We start from the raw sequence: 16,125 nt of genomic DNA, 5'->3' as shown, positions 1-16,125 counted from the left end.
AGCTTGACTCCAGTGGTGTGGAGAGCCTGGGACTCACGTCTGAGCATACCCAGCCCACTCAGGGTGAAAAGTGCAAAAAACACAGTTGATGGACAGAATGTAGAACAATGTCATACATTCACCCCAGTACAAGGATCTGGGCCTAAATCCATCGTTTTTTTGCACTCCACACCACCCTGGGTTAGACACTGGCTATATGCAAATCAGCTCTGACCCTGTGCCTCATGGGAACAGTCCAGTCCGAACTACCAAGCCATGTCTTTCCCAGACCGGAATCAAGCATCCAAGGACCGCTTTCTGGCTATCAGCCTTCATCAGCCTGGATAGCTTGACTCCAGTGGTGTGGAGAGCCTGGGACTCACGTCTGAGCATACCCAGCCCACTCGGGGTGAAAATTGCAAAAAACACAGTTGATGGACAGAATGTAGAACAATGTCATACATTCACCCCAGTACAAGGATCTGGGCCTAAATCCATCGGTTTTTTTGCACTCCACACCACCTTGGGTTAGACACTGGCTATATGCAAATCTGCTCTGACCCTGTGCCTCATGGGAACAGTCCAGTCCGAACTACCAAGCCATGTCTTTCCCAGACCGGAATCAAGCATCCAAGGACCGGTTTCTGGCCATCAGCCTTCATCAGCCTGGATAGCTTGACTCCAGTGGTGTGGAGAGCCTGGGACTCACGTCTGAGCATACCCAGCCCACTCGGGGTGAAAATTGCAAAAAACACAGTTGATGGACAGAATGTAGAACAATGTCATACATTCACCCCAGTACAAGGATCTGGGCCTAAATCCATTGTTTTTTTGCACTCCACACCACCCTGGGTTAGACACTGGCTATATGCAAATCAGCTCTGACCCTGTGCCTCATGGGAACAGTCCAGTCCGAACTACCAAGCCATGTCTTTCCCAGACCGGAATCAAGCATCCAAGGACTGGTTTCTGGCTATCAGCCTTCATCAGCCTGGATAGCTTGACTCCAGTGGTGTGGAGAGCCTGGGACTCACGTCTGAGCATACCCAGTCCACTCGGGGTGAAAATTGCAAAAAACACAGTTGATGGACCGAATGTAAGACAATGTCATACATTCACCCCAGTACAAGGATCTGGGCCTAAATCCATCATTTCTTTGCACTCCACACAACCCTGGGTTAGACACTGGCTATATGCAAATCAGCTCTGGCCCTGTGCCTCATGGGAACAGTCCAGTCCGAACTACCAAGCCATGTCTTTCCCAGACCGGAATCAAGCATCCAAGGACCGGTTTCTGGCTATCAGCCTTCATCAGCCTGGATAGCTTGACTCCAGTGGTGTGGAGAGCCTGGGACTCACGTCTGAGCATACCCAGCCTACTCGGGGTTAAAATTGCAAAAAACACAGTTGATGGACAGAATGTAGAACAATGTCATACATTCACCCCAGTACAAGGATCTCGGCCTAAATCCATCGTTTTTTTGCACTCCACACCACCCTGGGTTAGACACTGGCTATATGCAAATCAGCTCTGACCCTGTGCCTCATGGGAACAGTCCAGTCCGAACTACCAAGCCATGTCTTTCCCAGACCGGAATCAAGCATCCAAGGACCGGTTTCTGGCTATCAGCCTTCATCAGCCTGGATAGCTTGACTCCAGTGGTGTGGAGAGCCTGGGACTCACGTCTGAGCATACCCAGTCCACTCGGGGTGAAAATTGCAAAAAACACAGTTGATGGACCGAATGTAGAACAATGTCATACATTCACCCCAGTACAAGGATCTGGGCCTAAATCCATCGTTTCTTTGCACTCCACACAACCCTGGGTTAGACACTGGCTATATGCAAATCAGCTCTGGCCCTGTGCCTCATGGGAACAGTCCAGTCCGAACTACCAAGCCATGTCTTTCCCAGACCGGAATCAAGCATCCAAGGACCGGTTTCTGGCTATCAGCCTTCATCAGCCTGGATAGCTTGACTCCAGTGGTGTGGAGAGCCTGGGGCTCACGTCTGAGCATACCCAGCCCACTCGGGGTGAAAATTGCAAAAAACACAGTTGATGGACAGAATGTAGAACAATGTCATACATTCACCCCAGTACAAGGATCTGGGCCTAAATCCATCGTTTCTTTGCACTCCACACCACCCTGGGTTAGACACTGGCTATATGCAAATCAGCTCTGACCCTGTGCCTCATGGGAACAGTCCAGTCCGATCTACCAAACCATGTCTTTCCCAGACCGGAATCAAGCATCCAAGGACCGGTTTCTGGCTATCAGCCTTCATCAGCCTGGATAGCTTGACTCCAGTGGTGTGGAGAGCCTGGGACTCACGTCTGAGCATACCCAGCCCACTCGGGGTTAAAATTGCAAAAAACACAGTTGATGGACAGAATGTAGAACAATGTCATACATTCACCCCAGTACAAGGATCTGGGCCTAAATCCATCGTTTTTTTGCACTCCACACCACCCTGGGTTAGACACTGGCTATATGCAAATCAGCTCTGACCCTGTGCCTCATGGGAACAGTCCAGTCCGAACTACCAAGCCATGTCTTTCCCAGACCGGAATCAAGCATCCAAGGACCGGTTTCTGGCTATCAGCCTTCATCAGCCTGGATAGCTTGACTCCAGTGGTGTGGAGAGCCTGGGACTCACGTCTGAGCATACCCAGTCCACTCGGGGTGAAAATTGCAAAAAACACAGTTGATGGACCGAATGTAGAACAATGTCATACATTCACCCCAGTACAAGGATCTGGGCCTAAATCCATCGTTTCTTTGCACTCCACACAACCCTGGGTTAGACACTGGCTATATGCAAATCAGCTCTGGCCCTGTGCCTCATGGGAACAGTCCAGTCCGAATTACCAAGCCATGTCTTTCCCAGACCGGAATCAAGCATCCAAGGACCGGTTTCTGGCTATCAGCCTTCATCATCCTGGATAGCTTGACTCCAGTGGTGTGGAGAGCCTGGGGCTCACGTCTGAGCATACCCAGCCCACTCGGGGTGAAAATTGCAAAAAACACAGTTGATGGACAGAATGTAGAACAATGTCATACATTCACCCCAGTACAAGGATCTGGGCCTAAATCCATCGTTTCTTTGCACTCCACACCACCCTGGGTTAGACACTGGCTATATGCAAATCAGCTCTGACCCTGTGCCTCATGGGAACAGCCCAGTCCGATCTACCAAGCCATGTCTTTCCCAGACCGGAATCAAGCATCCAAGGACCGGTTTCTGGCTATCAGCCTTCATCAGCCTGGATAGCTTGACTCCAGTGGTGTGGAGAGCCTGGGACTCACGTCTGAGCATACCCAGCCCACTCGGGGTTAAAATTGCAAAAAACACAGTTGATGGACAGAATGTAGAACAATGTCATACATTCACCCCAGTACAAGGATCTGGGCCTAAATCCATCGTTTTTTTGCACTCCACACCACCCTGGGTTAGACACTGGCTATATGCAAATCAGCTCTGACCCTGTGCCTCATGGGAACAGTCCAGTCCAAACTACCAAGCCATGTCTTTCCCAGACCGGAATCAAGCATCCAAGGACCGGTTTCTGGCTATCAGCCTTCATCAGCCTGGATAGCTTGACTCCAGTGGTGTGGAGAGCCTGGGACTCACGTCTGAGCATACCCAGCCCACTCGGGGTGAAAATTGCAAAAAACACATGCCAATGACACAAACACATGGCAAAAAGAAAAATACAATTCCCAGGACAACACACTTGCCAGGAATACCCCATTTGTACACACCCACATAGCTGAGTATAAAACCAGCCCCATCCCTGACCACAATCCTTTGCAATTTTCCAAGAATGAAGGCCACCAACCCTCACAACAAAGGATAGGCAAAGCAACACACCATCAATACCCACACTACACACAGCACCACCACCACCTCACACCTGCACCACCAACCCCCAGCACATCAAACGCCATACACATCACTACCACACCCACCACTCACACCCCTGTACCCCAAACACTTTGCACACCACACACCATGTCAACACATAAAATGCCCAAATTCACAGAGAGTGAGTTGACAGACATGGTAAACGAGATAGCCAGAGTGGAACCACAACTGTTTGATAGCCTGGTCCAATAGACATCATTAGCCACAAAGACACAAATGTGGGCCAGGATAGTACAAAGGGTCAATGCAGAAGGGACCACCCCACAATCCAAAAAGGAGATCATGAAGTGGTGGCATGATCTGAAGAGGGTTGTCAAAGAGAAGAGAAGCAGCAAGAACTGTGAGCTGTCTGACAGGACTGGCAGTGGCCCTCCCATTCCACCAAACCAATTCACAGCATGAGAGGAGAAGGTGCTTGCCAAACTGCATCCAGAGAGTCTCACAGGAGTAGCCGGGGAGTGGAGGATTGTAAGTACAAACAAATGACTACCACCACACTGATATGAACAGTCCTGCTCAACTACAAAGCTACACCACCTAGGACAAATACCATTAATCTGCACCACACATTCACAAAACATGACTCACAGATCCAACATTCACACACTCACATTCACCCCAAACATAGCCACCAAGACTAAAATGGGGGCATGCGTACAGGCAGCCAGCACTACACTTCCCACCATGCCACTTGTCCCACACCCCAGCCTGATGGAACACTCTCCCCACCCAGAAGCACTTGGAAGACATTGCAATGTTCACTTTCACTTAACAGGTAGGTAACCATCCTCCATGGGAAGGCTGTTTATGGATGAGAGGCCTGTACCACTACTCCCACCATGCCCCCTGTCTCACACCCCAGCAGGATGAAGCACTCCCCCTACCCCACCCAGAAGCCGTCGGAAGCCATTGCAATACACCCAACAAACTAACAGGTAGGTAGCAATCTTCCCTGGAAGTGTGTGTGTGTGTGTGTGTGTGGGACTGCACTACTACTCCCACCAGGCCCCTGTCCCACACCCCAGCATGATGGAACATTCCCCTCACCTCACCCAGAAGCACTTGGAGGCCATTGCATTGTTCAACTTCACCTAACAGGTAGGTAGTCATCTTCCATGGGAGGGCTGTTTTGGGGTGGGAGGCCTGTAACACTACTCCCACCATGCCCCCTGGTCAACACCCCAGCAGGATGGAATCCGCCCCCATCCTACCAACCAGCATGTGTCAGCCATTACAACACCCTCATCAAAATAACAGAAAGGTAGCCAGCTTCCATGTGAGTGTGTTTGTGTTTGAGGCCTGCACTACTACTCCCACCATGCCCCCTGTCCCACACCCCAGCAGGATGGAACACTATCCCGCCCCACCCAGAAGCACTTGGAAGCCATTCCATTGTTTACCTTCACCTAACAGGTAGGTAGCCATCTTCAATGAGAGGGCTCTTTGAAGGTGGGAGGCCGGTATCACTACTCCCACCATGCCCCCTGTTTAATACCCCAGCAGGATTGGGCCTTCCCCCACCCCACCCACCAGCATGTGTCAGCCATTACACCACCCTCATCAAAATAACAGGTAGGTAGCCACCTTCCATAGGAGTGCGTGTGTGTGTGAAGCCTGCACTACTACTCCCACCATGCCCCCTGTCCCACACCCTAGACGGATGGAACACTTCCCCACACCACCCAGAAGCACTTGGAAGCCATTGCATTGTTCACCTTCACCTAACAGGTAGGTAGCCATCTTCAATAGGAGGGCTGCTTGGGGTAGGAGGCCTGCACCACTACTCCCACCATGCCCCCTGTTCAACACCCCATCAGGATGGAGCCCTCTCCCCACCCCACCCACCAGAATGTGTCAGTCATTACACCACCCTCATCAAACTAACAGGTAGGTAGTTATTGTCCATGGGTGTGTGGGTGTGTGTGTGTGTCTGTGTGTATGTGTGTGTTAGGCCTGCACTACCTCTCCCACCATGTCCCCTGTTCCACACCCCAGCAGTGTGGAGCACTTCCGCACCCAGAAGAACTTGGAAGCCATTGCATTGTTCACCTTCACCTAAAAGGTAGGTGGCTATCTTCCATGAGAGGGCTGTTTGGGGGTGGGAGGCCTGTACCACTACTCCCACCATGGCCTCTGTTCAACACCCCAGCAGGATGGACCCCGACCCCCACCCCACCCACCAGCATGTGTCAGCCTTTTTACCACCCATATCAAACTAACAGGTAGGTAGCCATCTTCCATGGGAGTGTGTGTGTGTGTGTGTGTGTTTGCGGTCTGCACTACTACTCCCACAATGCCCCCTGTTCAACACCCCAGCAGAATGGAGCCCTCCCCCACCCTACCCACCAGCATGTGTCAGCCATTACACCACCCTCATCAAACTAACAGGTAGGTAGCTATCTTCCATGGGAGCGTGTGTGTGTGAGGCCTGCACTACTACTCCCACCATGACCCCTGTCCCACACACCAACATGTTGGAACACTCCCCCCACCCAGTGGCACTTAAAAGCCATTGCATTGTTCACCTTCACCTAACAGGTAGGTAGCCATCTTCAATGGGAGGGCGGTTTGGGGGTGGGAAGCTTGTACCAGTACCTCCACCATGCCCTCTGTTCAACACCTCAGCAGGATGGAGCCCTCCCCCCACCCCACCCACCAGCATGTGTCAGCCTTTACACCACCCTTATCAAACTAACAGGTAGGTAGCCATCTCCAATGGGAGTGTGTGTGTGTGTGTGTGTGAGTGTGAGGCCTGCACTACTACTCCCACCATGCCCCCTGTTCCACAATCTAGCAGGATGGAACACTTCCCCCACCCCACCCAGAAGCACTTGGAAGCCATTGCATTGTTCACCTTCACCGAACAGGTAGGTAGCCAACTTCAATAGGAGGGCTGCTTGGGGTAGGAGGCCTGCACCACTACTCCTACCATGCCCCCTGTTCAACACCCCATCAGGATGGAGCCCTCCCCCCACCCCACCCACCAGAATGTGTCAGACATTACACCACCATCATCAAACTAACAGGTAGGGAGCCATTGTCCATGTGTGTGTGTGTGTGTGCGTGTGTATGTGTGTGTTAGGCCTGCACTACCTCTCCCACCATGCCCCCTGTTCCACGCCTCAGCAGGGTGGAGCACTTCCGCACCCAGAAGCACTTGGAAGCCATTGCATTGTTCACCTTCACATAAAAGGTAGGTAGCCATCTTCCATGAGAGGGCTGTTTGGGGGTGGGAGGCCTGTACCACTACTCCCACCATGCCCTCTGTTCAACACCCCAGCAGGATGGAGCTCTCCCCCCACCCCACCAACCAGCATGTGTCAGCCTTTAGACCACCCGTATCAAACTAACAGGTGGGTATCCATCTTCCATGGAAGTGTGTGTGTGTGTGTGTACGGTCTGCACTACTACTCCCACCATTCCTCCTGTTCAACACCCCAGCAGGATGGAGCCCTCCCCCACAACACCCACCAGCATGTGTCAGCCATTACAACACCCTCATCAAACTAACAGGTAGGTAGTCATCTTCCATGGGAGTGTGTGTGTGTGAGGCCTGCACTACTAATCCCAACATGACCCCTGTCCCACACCCCAGCATGTTGGAGCACTCCCCCCCCCACCCAGAAGCACTTGAAAGCCATTGCATTGTTCACCTTAACCTAACAGGTAGGTAGCCATCTTCAATGGGAGGGCGGTTTGGGGGTGGGGAGCTTGTATCACTACTCCCACCATGCCCTGTGTTCAACACCCCAGCAGGATGGAGCCCTCCCCCCACCCCACCCACCAGCAGGTGTCAGCCTTTAAACCACCCTTATAAAACTAACAGGTAGGTAGCCATCTTCCATGGGAGTGTGTGTGTGTGTGTGTGTGTGTGTGTGAGGCCTGCACTACTACTCCCACCATGCCCCCTGTTCTACACCCTAGCAGGATGGAAAACTGCCCCCATCCCACTCAGAAGCACTTGGAAGCAATTGCATTGTTCACCTTCACCTAACAAGTAGGTAGCCATCTTCCATAGGAGGGCTGCTTGGGGTAGGAGGCTGCACCACTACTCCCACCATGCCCCCTGTTCAACACCCCATCAGGATGGAGTGCTCCCCCCACCCCACCCACCAGAATGTGTCAGACATTACACCACCATCATCAAACTAACAGGTAGGTAGCCATTGTCCATGTGTGTGTGTGTGTGTGTGCGTGTGTATGTGTGTGTTAGGCCTGCACTACCTCTCCCACCATGCCCCCTGTTCCACACCTCAGCAGGGTGGAGCACTTCCGCACCCAGAAGCACTTGGAAGCCATTGCATTGTTCACCTTCACCTAAAAGGTAGGTAGCCATCTTCCATGAGAGGGCTGTTTGGGGGTGGGTGGCCTGTACCACTACTCCCACCATGCCCTCTGTTCACCACCCCAGCAGGATTTAGCCCTTCCCCACCCCACCAACCAGCATGTGTCAGCCTGTAGATCACCCTTATCAAAGTAACAGATGGGTATCCATCTTCCATGGGAGTGTGTGTGTGTGTGTGTGCGGTCTGCACTACTACTCCCACCATTCCCCCTGTTCAACACCCCAGCAGGATGGAGCCCTCCCCCACCCCACTCACCAGCATGTGTCAGCCATTACACCGCCCTCATCAAACTAACAGGTAGGTAGCTATCTTCCATGGGAGTGTGTGTGTGTGAGGCCTACACTACTAATCCCAACATGACCCCTGTCCCACACCCCAGCATGTTGGAGCACTCCCCCCACCCAGAAGCACCTGAAAGCCATTGCATTGTTCACCTTCACCTAACAGGTAGGTAGCCATCTTCAATGGGAGGGTGGTTTGGGGGTGGGAAGCCTGTACCACTACTCCCACCATGCCCTCTGTTTAACAACCCAGCAGGATGGGGCCCTCCCCCCACCCCACCCACCAGCATGTGTCAGCCTTTAAACCACCCTTATCAAACTAACAGGTAGGTAGCCATCTTCCATGGGAGTGTGTGTGTGTGTGTGTGTGTGAGGCCTACACTACTACTCCCACCATGCCCCCTGTTCTACACCCTAGTAGGATGGAAAACTTCCCCCACCCCACTCAGAAGCACTTGGAATCCATTGCATTGTTCACCTTCACCTAACAGGTAGGTAGCCATCTTCCATAGGAGGGCTGCTTGGGGTAGGAGGCTGCACCACTACTCCCACCGTGCCTCCTGTTCAACACCCCATCAGGATGGAGTGCTCCCCCACCCCACCCACCAGAATATGTCAGCCATTACACCACCCTCATCAAACTAACAGGTAGGTAGCCATTGTCCATCGGTGTGTGTGTGTGTGTGTGTATGTGTGGGTGTATGTGTGTGTTAGACCTGCACTACCTCTCCCACCATGCCCCCTGTTCCACACCCCAGCAGGGTGGAGCACTTCCCCACCCAGAAGCACTTGGAAGCCATTGCATTGTTCACCTTCACCTAAAAGTTAGGTAGCCATCTTCCATGAGAGGGCTGTTTGGGGGTGGGAGGCCTGTATCACTACTCCCACCATGCCCTCTGTTCACCACCCCAGCAGGATTTAGCCCTTCCCCACCCCACCAACCAGCATGTGTCAGCCTGTAGACCACCCTTATCAAAGTAACAGGTGGGTATCCATCTTCCATGGGAGTGTGTGTGTGTGTGCGGTCTGCACTACTACTCCCCCCATGCCCCCTGTTCAACACTCCAGCAGGATGGAGCCCTCCCCCACCCCACCCACTAGCATGTGTCAGCCATTACACCACCCTCATCAAACTAACAGATAGGTAGCCATCTTCCATGGGAGTGTGTGTGTGTGTGGCCTGCACTACTACTCCCATCATGATCCCTGTCCCACACCCCAGCATGTTGGAGCACTCCCCCACACAGAAGTACTTGAAAGCCATTGTATTGTTCACCTTCACCTAACAGGTTGGCAGCCATCTTCAATGGAAGGGCGGTTTGGGGGTGGGAAGCCTGTACCACTACTCCCACCATGCCCTCTGTTCAACACCCCAGCAGGATGGAGCCCTCCCCCCACCACACCCACCAGCATGTGTCAGCCTTTACACCACCCTTATCAAACTAACAGGTAGGTAGCCATCTTCCATGGGAGTGTGTGTGTGTGTGTGCGACCTGCACTACTACTCCCACCATGCCCCCTGTTCAACACCCCAGCAGAATGGAGTTCTTCCCCACCCCACCCACCAGCATGTGTCAGCCATTACACCACCGTCATCAAACTAACAGGTAGGTAGCCATCTTCCATGGGAGTGTGTGTGTGAGGCCTGCACTACAACTCCCAACATGACCCCTGTCCCACACCCCAGCATGTTGGAGCACTCCCCCCACCCAGAAGCACTTGAAAGCCATTGCATTGTTCACCTTCACCTAAAAGGTAGGTAGTCATCTTCAATGGGAGGGCGGTTTGGGTTTGGGAGGCCTGTACCACTACTCCCACCATGCCCCCTGTCCCACACCCCAGCAGGATGGAGCACTCTCCCACTCCACCCAGAAGCAGTCGGAAGCAATTGCAGTGCACCCAACAAACTTACAGGTAGGTAGCCATCTTCCCTGGGAAGGTGTGTGTGTGTGAGGCTTTTACTACCACTCCCACCATGCCCCCTGTCCCATAGCATCATCAATCTAGAGCCTTCCCCCACCCCACCCAGTAATTGATGGAAGCCATTGCAAGACATCAAACAAACTAACAGGTAGATAGACATAACATTCTGTCTCATTAAACCATTGAGCAGGCTGTAAGCCTACACCACGCACACACAGATGTGTCACACTACAAAGCCAAATGTTAGCACATAACAGGTAAGTTGCCAGTACGTGCACCCACACATTTGTCACAACCAATATGGTGCCATTTGACAACACAAGCCCTCTCATTGCACTAATATGCACACCCACCCGATGGCCACGCATAGTGTGCACACAGGTAAGCTAAGTAAACTGTCACAGCTACCAAAGTGTGACACACCAATGCACATGTAGAATGAAGTCTGGTCACAGTCATGCACAGCAGTGCTTGACATGTGCATCTCCATAGTCATGCACAGCAGTGATTGGCTTGTGCATCACCATCGGGCCAAAGCAACAAGGACCATTCCAAATTTAAGAATCAAGATATGCACATGACAGGACAAATGTATGCTGGAGATGACAACGGCCAGTGCATGGCCAGATGTAACGTCTGCCAGTTCAGAAAAATCTACAAACAGTCCTCAATGAAAAACATGTTGTGCCAGACCCTGGATGGCAACAGGACCCTGCAATCATAAATTATGCATGGGTCGCATGGTATGCATTGACACCTCACACCATAGACAAGTAATGCATGTATCATGTCCGGAGGCACAGTAGTGCACATAGCAAACAATGTGATGATCAGTCGATTGGGTAGTGTACAAACAGTGGATGACACACAGCTAACACAAAGCTTACGGGGTGCATTAAAATTATCATTTCTCATCTAACCCACAGGTGACCAAGAACTCACTGCAGAGGACAACACCAGCAACCTGCAGAGCCAGTCTCCCCCGGTACATGGACTCTCAGATGTTGACTCCAAGGATTCTCTGGATGATGAGCTCCACGCAGGCTAACCTGGTGTGCCAGGGAACTACAGGTCCCAGGACCCCATCCTCCCCCCCTCACATCTGCTGCAACAACTTCACTGCAGACCTCTGGTGGTAGGGCCTGTGTGTCCTCCTCCACCACCAGTGCCGCCTGCAACACCCTTCCTATCCCAGAGGATGACCACCCCACACCACCGACTGAGGATGGCAGGGAGAGGATGTGGATGCTCACAGTGGTGAGGCAACAGGTCCATGGCAGCAGGGTTGTTGGGAGGGCCAGGGTCACCCACAGACACCAGGAGGCTGGGACCCAATCCCTGGAACACATCACCAGAGTCCTTGGCGCATATGAACAAGCCCGGGGACAAAGTGACCGGTCGGACGACCTGTTACGCGAGCTCATCCTGCTGATGAAGTCCATCGACACATGCAATGGACAAATGGTAGACCTCGTGGGCCAGCAAGTGGCGTTACTGAGGGACAGGTCTGCGCCACAACCAATACGTCCACCTCCCTCTGGTGGGCCGCAGGATGACAGTGCACCATCCTCCCTTGCAGCCACAGAGATGGGGAGTCCTCAGATGCCACTGGCCATGCAGCAGGGTCCCCCCTGCCAAGCGACCGAGGGGTCGTCCTAAGAAGAGCCTGGGAGTATCTGGAGGAAAAGCACCTGTAAAACGCCAGTCACGGGCCAGCCCTGATGGCAAACCTCTTCACCAATACATTGACCATTTGGACAGTCCTTCCCCACACTACTTTGTGAATGGCATCTGTCTGTTGGACTGGGCGACCACATCAATGTGGTAACTACTCTATTATCTCATTTAGCATGACTGTCAACTCAGTGCTCCACCTCTACCTCAATGGAAATGTACACCCCCCTCACATGTCAACATTGAAAATAAAAAACCTTACACACATGTTGTTGTGTCAGCTCCGTCTTTATTGCAGGATGTACAGTCTTCAACATGTCCATAAGGTATCAGGAGTATGTACTGCATGTAGGCAAGGATGAGTTTAAGGCACCTAGGGAACAACACTCACTGGTGTGGGTGTGGCATCACAGACATCACACAACACCTACCATCTACATAAGCCAACATGCAGATGTTACAGTGGGCAACAAGTGTCAACATACATGTCCCATATACGTTCCAAAATGACATGTCCTAGAAACATTGCCACACACTGCTGAGTCTACAACTGGCTGTTGTTACAATTCTCACATACCCCTTCACGACAACAGCAATATTATCAGACAATGGGTTTGTTGTACATTGTCACCCACCTTCAAGTGAAGAAGCAGGTGATGAGCTGTTGACGCATGTCACCACCTTCCTCCTCTTCACTGTCCTCATCACTGGACTCAAGTTGGTGTGCAGGCAGGGGCCTTGTGTCCTCATCATCATCCAGGAGCAGGGGAATCTCCTTGCGGATGGCTAGGTTGTGGCGCATGCAGCATGCCACTATGATCTGATGCACCTTCATGGGCTAGTATGCCAATGCACCTTTGATCTTGTACAGGCAGCGGAAACGTGGCTTGAGCTGATCAAAAGTACGCTCCACCACATGACATGTCCTCCCATGGGCCTCATTGTAGCGGAGTTCAGCCATGTTTCTGGGATTCCGCAGTGGGATCAGCAACCAGGGATGGTTGGGAAATGCAGGGTCACCTAGGTATGACAAATAGACATTGTAATGTTGCAGAGGAAGAGGCCAGCAGCTCATACCCCCAGCACACCATACGACTAGGCATTCTCACCCACAATCCATGCGTGCTCTGGAAGTGGATTTTGCCATCAGCTGGGGCACAATGCCCTTCCGCAGGATATAGGAGTCATGGGCTGAGCCTGGGAATCTGGCGTGGGAGATGATCATATCCGCCAGGCACACCACTTGCACATTTATGGAGTGATAATGTTTGCGATTCCTGTAAATGGGCTCACTTGCCTGTGGTGGCACAAGACCGATATGTGTGCAATCAATGCACCAACAATATGGGGGATGTGCCCAAGGGGATAGAAGTCTCCCTTCAGAGCTGACAATTCAGCATCCCTGGGGAAATGGATATATCTGTCCTTGTAGATCATCATGGCGGACAGAACATCACGCAGCACTATGCTAAACATCAGTTGTGACATCCCACCAGCGCTGGCCACTGTCTCCTGGAATGATCCGTTGGCAAAAAAATGCAGGGCTGCCATCACCTTATAAGTTGGGGTGAAAGCTGTTGGATATGTCCGGCGAGGCTGCAGGTGGGGCTCCAACATATCACAAAGGGTTTTTAGGGTGGCTATATCCAGATGGAATTTTCAGATGATCACCACATCCTCCATGTCCCCCAGCACTGTCAAGTGACAAAGTAGATTTGGCCTCCTCCTCGTTGAGATGAAAGTGTACACATGTCAATGCCATCCATCATGAGATGGGCACAGTTTATCACGTTCTGGATGACACAGCGACAACTATGCCTGACTCAGTAAGTGAGGGAAACACAAGCTTATATGTAGGGATGTGTTAAGCTACACAAAGGGCACACCTCTCAAATTACAATACACAAGTACCTCAGACACCACATAGGTCAATGTGATTGCACATAGTGATATGGCCACATTTCACATGTGCACGCCTGTGAGCATGTCATCCAGCAAATGTGTAACAAATCAACACCACTGTCTCATACTTAGCTGCTGTACCTGTCACACCTTCATGCATTATTTCAACCTGCCACACATCCACAAGACAATGACCACAATTGGCACAGGATTGACAATTGTGTGTATGATCAGACATAAGAGGCTATGCAAGAAACTACATCATACAGAGAGACAAGCCTTGCTGTGATTAACACTGCACCTAAACACACTGACTTGTGTACACATTCTGGAGTCCACTACAACACTGTCCTGCCTCATCGACCATCAAGTTCATTAGTGACATGTGAGGGAGTACAGGCCAATCTACGACACACATACACAAACATGTGTAGCCACCAGTGGAGTCAATGGAACATTGGCATCCTGTGCACAATGATGTGCCATTGACCATGTGGCCAGTGTGCACTGTTGATGTGTGCCAGATGGCCATTGCCATTGTATGGCTCCCAAATCACGGTAGCTACCGCCTGGCCCCAGCGGTGTGTCACCAGCACCCCCATTCACACAGGTGCGGAATATTGGCATGGAGACATGCCCAATTGGAGGTTGGCATACTCCGCCACCCAAATCAAGGTGCCTCATGTGATTATATGGCAACCAAATCGCGGTAGCTACCACCTGGCCCCTGCGGTGTATCATTACCATGGAGCATACCCTAGTGCCAATGGGAACGATGATTGTGGTGGCATGATGCAATTTTGAAAATCGTGGTAGGCGTGCTCCGCCACCGTGGAGGTGGTCATTGGATGCTTATGAAAGATGCACCATTGCGGTAGCGCACACCGGGCCCCTGCAGAGTGTCACCGCCATGGAGCAAGCCCTAGAGCTAATGGGAATGATAATTGCAGTGGCATGAAGTAATTTTAAAAATCGTGGTACGTGTGCTCTGCCACTGCGGAGGCGGTCATTGGATGCTTTTTAGAGAGGCAGATCTGGAACACCAATCTCTGCAGCTTGGCAACTTTGAAACAACCCCAGGGGGCTATATATGTGTGGAAGGGAGCCTCACCTTTCTACTGCTCCCAGAGCCTGCTGCCAGAGACCCCTGACCTGCTGCCGCTGCCGCCAGGGACTGCTGCCTGAGAGCCCTCATCTGCTGGTGCCTCCAGGGACTGCTCCCTGAGAGCCCTCATCTGCTGCTGCCTCCAGGGACTGCTGCCTGAGAGCCCTCATCTGCTGCTGCCTCCAGGGACTGCTGCCTGAGACCCCTCACCACCCAAATCCACCACTGTTGTTCCATGTCCACAGTGATGGCAAGGACAGACAAGATCCATGCCAGTCCATTCACAAGTGAGGAGCTTGAGGTCCTGGTGGACAAGGTGCTCACACAGTGCCCAAGGCAGTATGGTCCCCCAAATGTCATGGTAAGACTCAAAAGTGGAGGTGTAGGGCGGGGGCACACATGTAGTTGGACTGATGCAGTATGTGCCTGAGGGTGTGGGGTTGTATCATGCACTGACAAACATGCGGTCTCCAGGGGGAAGGTGTGTTTCCCAATGTCACAGGTTACCCTGCCTGCAGTTGTAGTTATGAGTGAACTGTGTTGTGTTTTCAGCCATACAGTGACGCAGTAGGTTGTTAATGCAGGATTCAGAACAGTGATTGCGTGGCTGAATGGCTGTGTGTGCCCCTGTTGTCCGTCTTAGTGTGAGCCCAGATGGTCAGCACAGTACCCGCCCACAAAGACAAGGACACATCACTTCACTTACTGTGTAGTTCCTAAATTGTTTCTCATTGCACTCCAGCTATGCGCCATCTCAGCCCTGCAGATTGCACACAACCGGCCTTGTGTTGAGGTATTTCTGATTGTGAGTCCATGTCCCTCAATGCGACACCCATGACATAGTTATCGATTCAAAGGGCAGGGACATTGAGTGTTGCGCAGTCTTGGACACAGTGAGTCCACCCCCAGACACAGGTCGATATGTGATGTATGTGTTTCTCTACCAAACAATGGACTGGAGATGTGTGCAGGCCACATAGGGGTTTC

The sequence above is a fragment of the Lissotriton helveticus genome, chromosome 1_1 (genome assembly GCF_964261635.1).
Source record: "Lissotriton helveticus chromosome 1_1, aLisHel1.1, whole genome shotgun sequence".
NCBI lineage: Eukaryota > Metazoa > Chordata > Amphibia > Caudata > Salamandridae > Lissotriton > Lissotriton helveticus.
The sequence above is the reverse complement of the archived record's forward strand: the minus strand, read 5'-3'. Positions refer to the sequence as shown.